We start from the raw sequence: 11,149 nt of genomic DNA on the forward strand, positions 1-11,149 counted from the left end.
TCGTCGTTAGATGCTGGAATGAGTTACTTTGGAAAGCATTCCGTTTTCCGAACTTGGAATCTTTTCCAATATTTTGGTGCAAGAACAGTTTCTTTTTTTGCATTCAAGTAAAAGCGACGATCTATTGTTATTGGAGAGTGTTCGTGTCTTTCAGGCTTGAGAGTGAAATTCCTACCAATGTTGAATTTAAATTTTAACAATTCAATGAAGGAAAAAAAATATAAATGATATCCTCATACCTTGACTCAAAACTTGACTTGAATCAGTGCTCCAAAACTCGACCCTACGCATTATGACGCAATATTTAATATATTGCCTTCCTTGACTGTTGTTGTTAGAGTACCCCTGTTATACTCTATGACGTCATATATTGTCTGTCTTGGTAAGGTACGTCAAATAGAAAATTATAGCAAGCCCAATGACATGATGAACTAACCTAGTATTTCTATTAACCTTGGAAGCACCCATGGGGAGCAACACAGCTCAATTGACAGGGCGCTACAAGATAAATTATTCTCTTCAATATTCAATCATACCAAATACTATTTACCTCTTAAGTATCTCCACAGTTTTTTTAATAAATTACATATATAAATATATTTCTTAATAATCAAGTCCTATTTAGTATCTTATTCGATACTGTAATATAAGATTGAGAAGTAATATCTGATTTAAAGCGTGGATATACATTTGTATTGATGTTCATTTTTTTTTTTTTTTTTTTGATAGAAATAATTCAATGGCGAATATATATATTATATAAACAATGAGGGGCCCACAAGCACTTGTATTCTTGTTCTTTTGGAAATTAAGCCTATGTGTGCTATCACTCAATACTCCGTTTATTTATGAAAAATAATAAAATATTAAATGAGCATGACGTATCAAGTTAGACGAGGGAATCTGATAACAAAATGCTGAGGGTATTTTGTGTTAGCGAGGTAACGCCGTAAACTATCAGTCTCCTTCCCGGCCCTTCTCCTCGTATTCTACAAAATGTGCATTCATATTATATATAATTACTAGAATCCTATATGGTAGTAACTCTAATCCAAGACTAGTATTACTTAACATAGCTGATAAAAAAGTAAAAATTAATTTTAACAGCTTTATTTATCAATTGACAAATTATTTTATTTTATTGATGAATTTATTTCCTCATAAATTATAAAAGAATTATTAGTTGTGGAAGTATTATCCAGACGTTTATTAACTTTTTATTCTTACGTTCATTAAGTATGGTATTCATATATAACCATAAGAATGAAAACTTTTGTTTTCATTATTTTATATTGTAATGTCTTTGGAACGTGTCACAATGTGTGGCGTACCAAATTCATTTTTATACAATATGTGCATTAGGGTAGTGACTTTTCGAGTTTTTTTCCAAAATTAATTTCCTGAAATGTAAATGAATATATTGAATTTAAAAATGACATAATTTTTCTTTATTTGATACAAATTTTATTAACACATCACGCATAAACTACTTTAAAATATTAACATATCGACCTAATATTTTAACACGTTACTTTATTTTTATTTTTGGGGCCTATAAAGAACTGTATTTATTAATTTGGTAGTTCATAAAAAATGGTACACTGTTCAAGTATCGGAGGAGTCATATGACCCTTCGTCCATAGTTTTTAAGCATATGTAATTTATATATCGAGGATCAAATTGTTGTAATTCAAAAATAAAAAAATATTAGTGATATTGCCTATAGATAACCCTAAAAGTCTAATATTTAGTGATAATACTTAAAAACAGAGAAATTCAGACTGCTGAAATCAATTTCCCGGATGCACTTTATTGGAAAAATGGGGAAACACAATTATTCGTATTGGAACAATAGATTACCAAGCTTAATTCTATAATGTAAATATGTGAGTTACAACAATTTGTCTCTCACCCCACGATATTATCTAATTTTTTATAGATATATCCGCATAGGGTGGGTTAGAAGAACTGTACCCTCTCCTCCGAAGTAAGGAATTTTTCTTTCTTATTAGAAAATTTTTCGTCATCCCGGGAAATTATTCAGCAGAGCAAAAAATTTACATATGAAACTTAATTTTTGAAATCTTTTCCAGAAAATTTAATTTTCTGTTAAAAGTAATGGATTTTAAAATTTGCAGTTAATTTGGATGACTGCATTACGATTAATTTGAGTCCTTAAGTTTGTATTATAATAATTATAATTTACTTTATATCTCTAAAACTATATATATTAATGCTGATGACATGAATTTGAATTTTTATTATGCGTAAGTTTTTTTAATTAAATTCTAAAATAAGTCAAATAATGTGCAATTGCTATTTAAACATTATCCATAAAGTATTCAGGGGTATGAGATTGTAAAAAGTTAATAACCTAATGTACATACACACATATACATAATATAAAATATTTTCGTTATTAGTTAACTTTTGGCAAGGAAAATGATAGGGCGAAAGGAATAAAATGGGGAACTGAGGGAGATTTTTCATCCAACAATATACATATTATTAAGTCTAGCAATTTTTTTTTATTTTTCGATGAATAAAAATGATGTACAGACGTACATATATTATTATAAAATCATATTTAGAGGCAGCATTGTACAACATTATTTATTCTAAATGCATATACTCACAAAATAAAAAGCTTTTTTCTGTTGTTTTTTATCCATTCGACATGGTTCATACTTATATTTTATGGATTCGCATTATCTTTGCATTCCAAAGCCTAGCAAAATTGCTGTTTTTCAATTTTTAGTTTGCTACTAGATATAAGCAGGCTCGCTCTGCTGGGGTGTGTGGGGAGGGGTGGCACCATGGAACCATGGAGATACAAATTGGAAAATGAGATATAATGAAATCAAAACATTTTCATTATTTTGTGCAAAACATATCGATTGTTGTCAAAATTGTACAATATTTAATAACAGAAAAAAGAAAAGGGATTTATACAATAAATTCATCCAAACAAGGCTCCCACTAACAATCCCGGCCTTTATCCAATGTTATTGTAACAAGATTAGTCAGCAACAATTTTCAGTCAACACTGAAAATTTACTCGCATAACAGATGACGTCATTGGGACCCCCAAATAAAGGAATAAAACGATAGACTATAATTGAAAAACCTAATTATAGCGTCAATATATAAGGAATCAATGGAAGCCACACATTTAAATTACTTTCTAAGGAACTGGTACCATGAGTCTTAAGGACTATCAGCCCTTGGAAACGATCCTTAACTCTCGGTCCATGAATTTATCTTTAAGGTATTGTTGATTTATTAGGCCAAATATTAAAGAGCAAGAGGTCCATTAAAATCTAAACACTTTGGATTTTAAACTTCAACAAGATATAATTTATTAACTAAGAATATAATTTTAACTAAATTAATACTATAAATAGATGTGTAAACTCTCTTAATAATTAATGTTACCGCCCTTAGCAGCAATGATTGCTCCCAGATGGTGGTGGAAGTCCTGGCATCCGCTGCGAATGTAGTCCTCTGTCATGGCGACCTAGTACTGGCTGACAGTGGCTTTGAGGGCATCGGTGTTTGAACAACAGTATTTTGAGGCCTTCCCCTCGACATGCAATCAAAAGGTGTAGTCAAGGGGTTGATATCAGGGCTTTAAGGAGGCGAAAAGTGTCGAAAAAAGTTCAAAAGAACCCAAAAAACTAATTCAAAAAGGTATTGCAACGGAAAAGATGGGCTTATTTTATTGATGGTATCATTAGTGGGCTCTCCACCCTCACAAGTACCTTTCCACTCATTTTTTGATAGCTCTCTGTACAGTCTGGTTTGAAACCCTGAGATCTCTTTCACGGACGCTCATGTACTTGAGGGAATTAGCCTGGGCAGTTTTATTTAACTCATCCAGGTGCACTTGGGACTTTTTGACAGAGCCATTCTTCCTCTCCAACGTTTTGGACTTGCTGACAGCATGAATAGATGTTTTAGAAACGTCCAATCGCTCGTATTGTGCGTGAATGGAAATTCGTCTATCACATTCAAGCGTCATTTCCTCAACTTGAACGTCAGCTCAAAACTTGAGCTCTTTAGTACAAGTTTTCATGAGTTTTGTTTTTTAACTAATTATTAAGGCTTTAATATATGAATTTTTAAAAATCACTCAACCTCCATTAATTATTGAATTAGTAGGTGTTCAGATTTCAAAATACCCTCCGGTATATATTAAGATCATTTTACATACACAAAACACCCACCCTAAATGACGTCACGAAGGATCAATTTTACTTTCTTTCGAAACCAACAAGTGAAATTGAACTGAACCGCGGCTCTTGGTCCTGAATAAGGAGCCACGTAGTGGTAATCGCTTTAAAGTTTAGTATCTTTTAAAATTCACATAAAGGGAGGGTAAATAAATCCCTTCATCATATAAACATTATATTGAGTCATCCCCCCTCCATAAGAACTATTGACACACATGGATGGATATGAATAAATATCGTTTGCTTTCTTGTTTCATTAACTACTGCATTTACTCATATGACGTGAGTATATGAATATAATTTTTATATTCATATAACATAGTAGAATCTCTACTAATACCATTGTTATTATTAAATCAATAGCCTCGATTATAACTTGGGCTACATGAATACTTTTTCCATTCCTTTCTAATCACCATTTATCATTTTTGCTTACAAGAGAAGAATGGTTGTAGTTTACTCGTAGCAACACACCATGGAGTCCTTTCATTCAATTATTGCTCATATTTGTATATCGTACACATATTTCTTAAATGGTTCAAGATGGTGAGTCCATGTCTCAAATATTTATTTATTTGATAGTATGTGCTGCGTCAACATTTAAACAATTTTGAACACAAATCAAGAAAGCCCTATTTATAAATCATATATATATATATACCCCAATATTTCATGGACATATTTGAGTCAATCATTGGCGTATTATTCAAATTACCCGGATGAGTTAAGATACTCAAGAATTTTGGCTATAGTTTAGAACTTTTATTTGATTTGAGATACTAACAAAAATTGGTCCCGCTAAAGGTTTTTTTCCTACTAAAATATATCAATTTCTCATTATTTTATTATGATGATCATTATTTTGTATTTTTTATATAATAACTGAAAAATGCAATGATAACAAAATTACCTTTTTAGATTGGATATAAACGAAGTAATTGCAATTTTATTGGAGAAAAAAAAAAACTCCAACCTTTTTTTAACCCACATTTGTCACACTTTTCATGAGTATTTGTTTGTTTAGTCTATTTGAATATGTGTCAAGATCTGTTTTTCTTCCCAGCCGTCAGTGAGATACATTAAATTGAAAATTCTAGCAATAGTGACGTCATACACTATGAGTGGTTACGTGTTTGTCAAAATCTGCCTGTCCTGCCCAGCAGTCGGTACAATACATAAGATTGAAAATTCTAGCAAGCCCGGTTACATGATGGTCTAACCTTGTATGTCTAATACCCTTGAATACTAGATGACGCATCGAATTTGAAAACATTATCATAACAACGTATACTTATTAACACTAAAATATTTTATCGTGCAGTAAAAACTAGTGCAATAAGTCTAGCATAATAAAATTTTGTAATTTACTAGATAAAAGACTATAGTTTACCTCAAATATATTTTAATATTCTTCAGATCAACCGGAGAGACTCGGAAATGGAAAAATATCAAATAAATGGAGGAGAAGAATTTGCAAATATAATATTATTGACGAAATAATCTAGTTTTAACTCAGGAAGTTTATTAATTTATTATACAGCGATGTAGATGGGCTCTTTAAGAATACGTTAAATAAATTATACATACTTATCTATAAATCTATCGATGCTTTATGAAAACTGAATAAACTAATAGTATTCTAATCAATGATGAGCAATGTGAATTTATTAAATAATAAAAAAATAGCTGAATCACTGGTTTGAAAAAGAATCATATGGTAGAACTACTTAATTTGATAAATATTTTTTTTTGTAGTAGCGACCTCTACGTTTTAACATAACTAGACGACCAATTTGGCAACTTTAAGTGCAATTTACGATGCCTTCAGAGGGTTTGTTAAAAAAGTTGACGATAATTCGCAGAATAGGAAGGGGGTGTGCTGGGGGGGACTGACGCTGATTTGAAATTAAATTTTTGAATTTTTTTTCTCAAAATTAAATTTTTTGTGAATAGCAGTAGATTTTTGAGGTTTTTTTCAAAAAAAAAATTTATTTTTGTGAATAACTATGGATTTTTGAAATTTTTTCCCAAAGAATTAAATTTTTTTAGAAGAGCTTTGGATTTCTTTTCTAATAAATTTAATGTTTGAATTTTTTTTTCCAAAAATTAAATTTCTTGGTAATAAATGTTGATTTTTGAAAAAAATTTAATATATGGAATTGGATTTTTGGTATATATTAATGACCCCTGAATACTGTTGTTGTCGTAAAATTAAATAAGGAGATGTTCTCAGTAGGTGTGAAGGAAAATAATTATTCTACTCTATTCTCTCCTCTTGATCTTCAATCTGAAGATCAACACGGTAAATATATAACGAAAATTCAATGATTTTGCATAATTCTAGCATATTTTTGTGTTGACATCTCACGTACATATTTTTTTTGGTGTTTCAAAATGGTGAGTCTATGTCTAAGAGACTCATTTTGCCAAATCATATATATTTATGGGTTATAGAAAGATTATCCGGAGGAATATTGGTATTAGAAAATGGCTATCAATGGAAGATTGCATCAGTGGTAAATTGCGCGCAATTATATTATATAATATGTTGGGAAAAAGTAAGTTCGTATTTTTGTCTTCATTTCAATGCTTAATAAGAAGTTTTCCAAGCATCCGATTTAAGCCAAGTGTGCCCCGCTCTGTTCGATAACTTTTTGTGAACGAGAATCCAACATCATTTGCCTTAATTGAGGCAAAATTTGTACTCCCAAGCACGCTGGTCATAGGCAAGAACAGACAGTAGTAGTCACTTGGTGCCAGGATTGGACTATATTGTGGATCCATAAGAATTCCCCATCCAAGCTCCCTGACCCTCTGGATCAAAGATATGTGCGGCCTGGTGTTGTCTTCATAACGTCTTGACTCTTATTCACCAATGTTACCCACTTCTATTCGATCCCCATCTTCAAACACGAGTTGTTGACAGTGGAGGGCAGAGTTGAGCGGATAAAAACAAAATTGCTCAAACTACTATTCTGCTACACGCACCAAAGTGTATACATCACAAATTTTCCAGGTCGCTTTCGACGCTTTTTCCCCTTTCAGGTGGTAAAAATGTAAAGTATGGTTAACTTATTTCCTTTATCGTACCTCCATACTTGAAGCACGATAATTCACGAATGAACCGGCAAGGGCAATGCTGTCCAAAAAGTGTTTGTAGTATTCACTCTCATATTTAAAAACGGTTAATTGTCCCTCAATGTCCCAAGCTTATACTACGCAAACCGTTGACTTGGAGCACTTGTGTTTATATAGGGAGGTTTTTTGAAGTGGAGAGGGTGGTTTGTAATCGGTCTTGAGGTCTTATGATAGTCCTAAACATTGTTGGGAGTGTAATATGGGAAATTAAAATTATTGTCACCCATTTGCAGCAGATCCTTAGATGGGGCCAATGAGTAGATAAATCACTATAAATGTAGTATAATTGCGGGCAATCCTATGCTCACGAAATTTATGTATTTTGGTAATAAAAATGTGTCTACTTTGGTAGCAACTTTATAAGTACATAAGTTTTGTGTTTGTATTAACATTTGTGCCTCTAAGTAGGAAAAAGGCAATTTAAAGCACATAACAATATATTTTTTAAGTTATCATAATAAAACTTTTATATATATATATATATTTCGTGGTTTTTTTGATAAGGAAAAACAACTTATATTTATGGATGTCTATGTTTGTTAGTTATCTTTCTTAAAGAAATGGCAAAAAAGTATAATAAAGAGAAAAAAGGGATTTTTTAATTTGTTTGTCAAACCATAGATCGACACACAAATTTTACATTGACAAAAAAAAAATAATCTAAAATTATAATAAAATATCGTTATATATAAAAAAAATAATAAAATTTCGACCATACATTGGATTAATACTAGTAGAATAGTAGCCATTATGTTGTTGCTGTTAATCCCAAGAAGCTCTCTCATCAAACCTTTATTCTAAGATATGATTGGCTTTTTTGTAGTCAATACCACAGAAGTACCGGAGTTCTGACTTTAGGGACGTCACAACCTACCGGGCCGTGCAAAATTATTTACCGATGATGTAAATATACTTTTTAAGAGGTTTTGTGGCAACCAATCTGATTGTTTCGTATTGCTACTGTTAAAATAAACAAAAATCCTTCCTGTGAGAGCGTAACAGCTTCCACACGTGAGACCATGTCCAATCAGGCAACAAAGAATATCGAAATTGCAGCCCTCCTCCGAGCGGGAGGGCCTCATAACAACATTAAGGAACAGGTTGGGGCCTCGTTGAAGACAATTTACAACGTTTCCAAGCGCTTGGAGGCTGGGGGTGATCTCAAGCATTCCCCTGGGGCTGGCAGGAAGCTCACTGTCTCAACAAGGCAAGTAAAGGCAATGTTCAAGAGGACTCCCAACAGGTCCATTGCCGACATGGCCAGAAAGATGGGAAGGTCAACATCAACTGTTTCAAGGGCATTGAAAAGGGCTGGAGGAATGTCCCTGAGGCGTACTGCACGCCCTTTGCTAACTGAACGTCAGCGAGAAGTCAGACTTGAGCGTGCCAAGAAAATCTTGAATGATATCAAGAGCTCATCTGGACGCATCATCATTTTTCAGATGAGAAAACTTTTACGGTCGATCCTGTTTTCAACAGGCAAAATGACCGTGTTGTGAGCTTTGGAGATGTGCAAGATAAGCACCACTATGTAATAACAACAAAGCACCCTGCTTCGGTGATGTTGTTGTGTCTCGTGGCCTCCAACGGGGAGGCGATGAAGCCAAGGTCCTTCTGTGGATCAAATCCATAGTCGGCAACTCTCCTTGGGTTTTTCAACAAGATGGAGCACCCGCCCACGCTTCCAAGAAAGCTTCAGGAGTGGCTCAAGGACAACATGAGCTTTTGGCTCAAGGACTACTTGCCCCCTCAGAGCCCAGATCTGAACCCACTAGACTTCTCTATCTAGGCACACGTGGAGACCAAGGCCTGCAAAAAACAACACAAGAACATAAATGCCTTAAAGGCTGCTGCAGCAAGGCCTGGGCCTCCATGGATGCCAATTACATCCAGCAATTCTGTGGCAGCTTCAGACGTCGCCTGACCAGTGTCATTGAGTCAAATGGTGGCTACATTGATTAAATTTGATCACAAACTATTTTATTATTCTGAAAATGTATGAATAAATTGTTTCTCAAGTCATTCGAAATGTCATTATTGTTCGCAATGTGTTCTGTACAAAAATCGGTTAATAATTCTGCACGGCCCGGTATTTAAGCTCGAAAACACATACACTGTCTGATTAAAGAAATAAGTTTTTAATCACCCAGTATATGTGTGTAACTGTATGTGTTCAAATTACAAAAAGAACAAATCTGTTAAACATGAATCAGTTTTATTGTTGATAAAATAAAAAAACAAAATTTTATTATCTTTTACATATTTTTCATACAACTCTAAATTATGGAACCAACAGGCATCAAGAGTTATCAAGAAGTAAATGCTCACGCGTCTCATTTTCTTTTCGCAAATTCGTTGATGATCTCTTCCATCTTATTTTCCTGAATAAAGTTAGTGGTTGTACGTTCTATGTTCAAAATTGAAACTGATGTCAGAGGATATTCATTGAATCGGTTCCTCATGTGTATTTTGTATACGACAAAGGACTGAGAATGATCGTTCTGCTGAACAGGAAGTTGCTTGTATAGAGGCGAGAATATTTGCTGCTGTCTTGTGCGAAGGAAGAATATTTCTGATGCCGTCATCATGCATCTTTTCGACAAGTTTGTGAGTAGCAGTAAGGACATCTTCTCTACCATTCTTACTGGTTGCTACAGCAACCATTTTTCTGTTGTGTAGTAGACTTGATAAATCATATTTGTTTCCTTGTTTTTTGTTTTCTTTTCCATTTTGAAAATGAGACCAACGCCATTTTAAAACCAACGCCAGGACGTCACGTGAGGTCCTGACTAGGTTTATGTTACGTCTATGGCCACTACCTAAGTAAGGCTCAAGAAGTATGTAGCTCGATATTCGAATTGTAGAGGAACCAAACTAATAGAACATTTTATAGCCGCAAGGTGGTAAAAAGATATTGAGTATCGTTAACACATACACATACAAAAAAAGACCTTGGATAAATAAACATGGGTTGAATGTGCTGTTATGGCATAATTTCATGTTAGGTGTTGGAGGGACAACTTTTTGATATATATAAGTATTAGTGTTGGGTTTCTGTCTGAAAATCCTGGACCAATCACAGACCGTTATTATTTTTAGTTGACGAAACTAATTCACAATTAAATCATCTAATTTATAGGCACTCTTCTTTCAAGCGATGAGGAAGTCATTGCTTTATTCTAGGCCAGACCACAAAATCGCAGACGCTTCCCTGAGCATCAATAAAATTTCATAATATCCCAAAATGCACCCCGACTTGTACAGGTAAAATACTGGGCCGAAATACTGTTTAAACTCTTCCACCGCCGTGTTTCTAGGCACCAAAGAACCTTTCTAATATGGTAGAATACATCCCCATCTATACGTTTGTGTATATGAGCTGCTCGTCCGTGAGACAGGTAAAATTCTTCCCCCTGCCACTTCCCTGAGCATTAAAGAACCCTTCTAATATTCAATATATACCCCCAAACCTCAGGTTGTACAGATGAAGTTCTAAAAACACTATTTTAAGTCCGCCATGGCCTTGAAGGTAAAAAAAAATGGTTACAAGAACCGTTTCTTGAGTGTTAAGAACCTAAACGAAAATTTTCGGAGTAGGTTTAGTCTATGAAGTCTTTTTTTTTTATAATAAAGTTTTTGAGTATCATTTCGATATTTTGAACTGAAATAACTATAACGATGGAAATTAAGGTAATCGCAATCCATGAAAAATGCATTTAAAAGATAAACTATCGCCACCATGAGTAGACAGTACGAGAAGAGGATGTATGGTCTCTCAT

Source organism: Lepeophtheirus salmonis, chromosome 5 (genome assembly GCF_016086655.4).
Source record: "Lepeophtheirus salmonis chromosome 5, UVic_Lsal_1.4, whole genome shotgun sequence".
Classification (NCBI taxonomy): domain Eukaryota; kingdom Metazoa; phylum Arthropoda; class Copepoda; order Siphonostomatoida; family Caligidae; genus Lepeophtheirus; species Lepeophtheirus salmonis.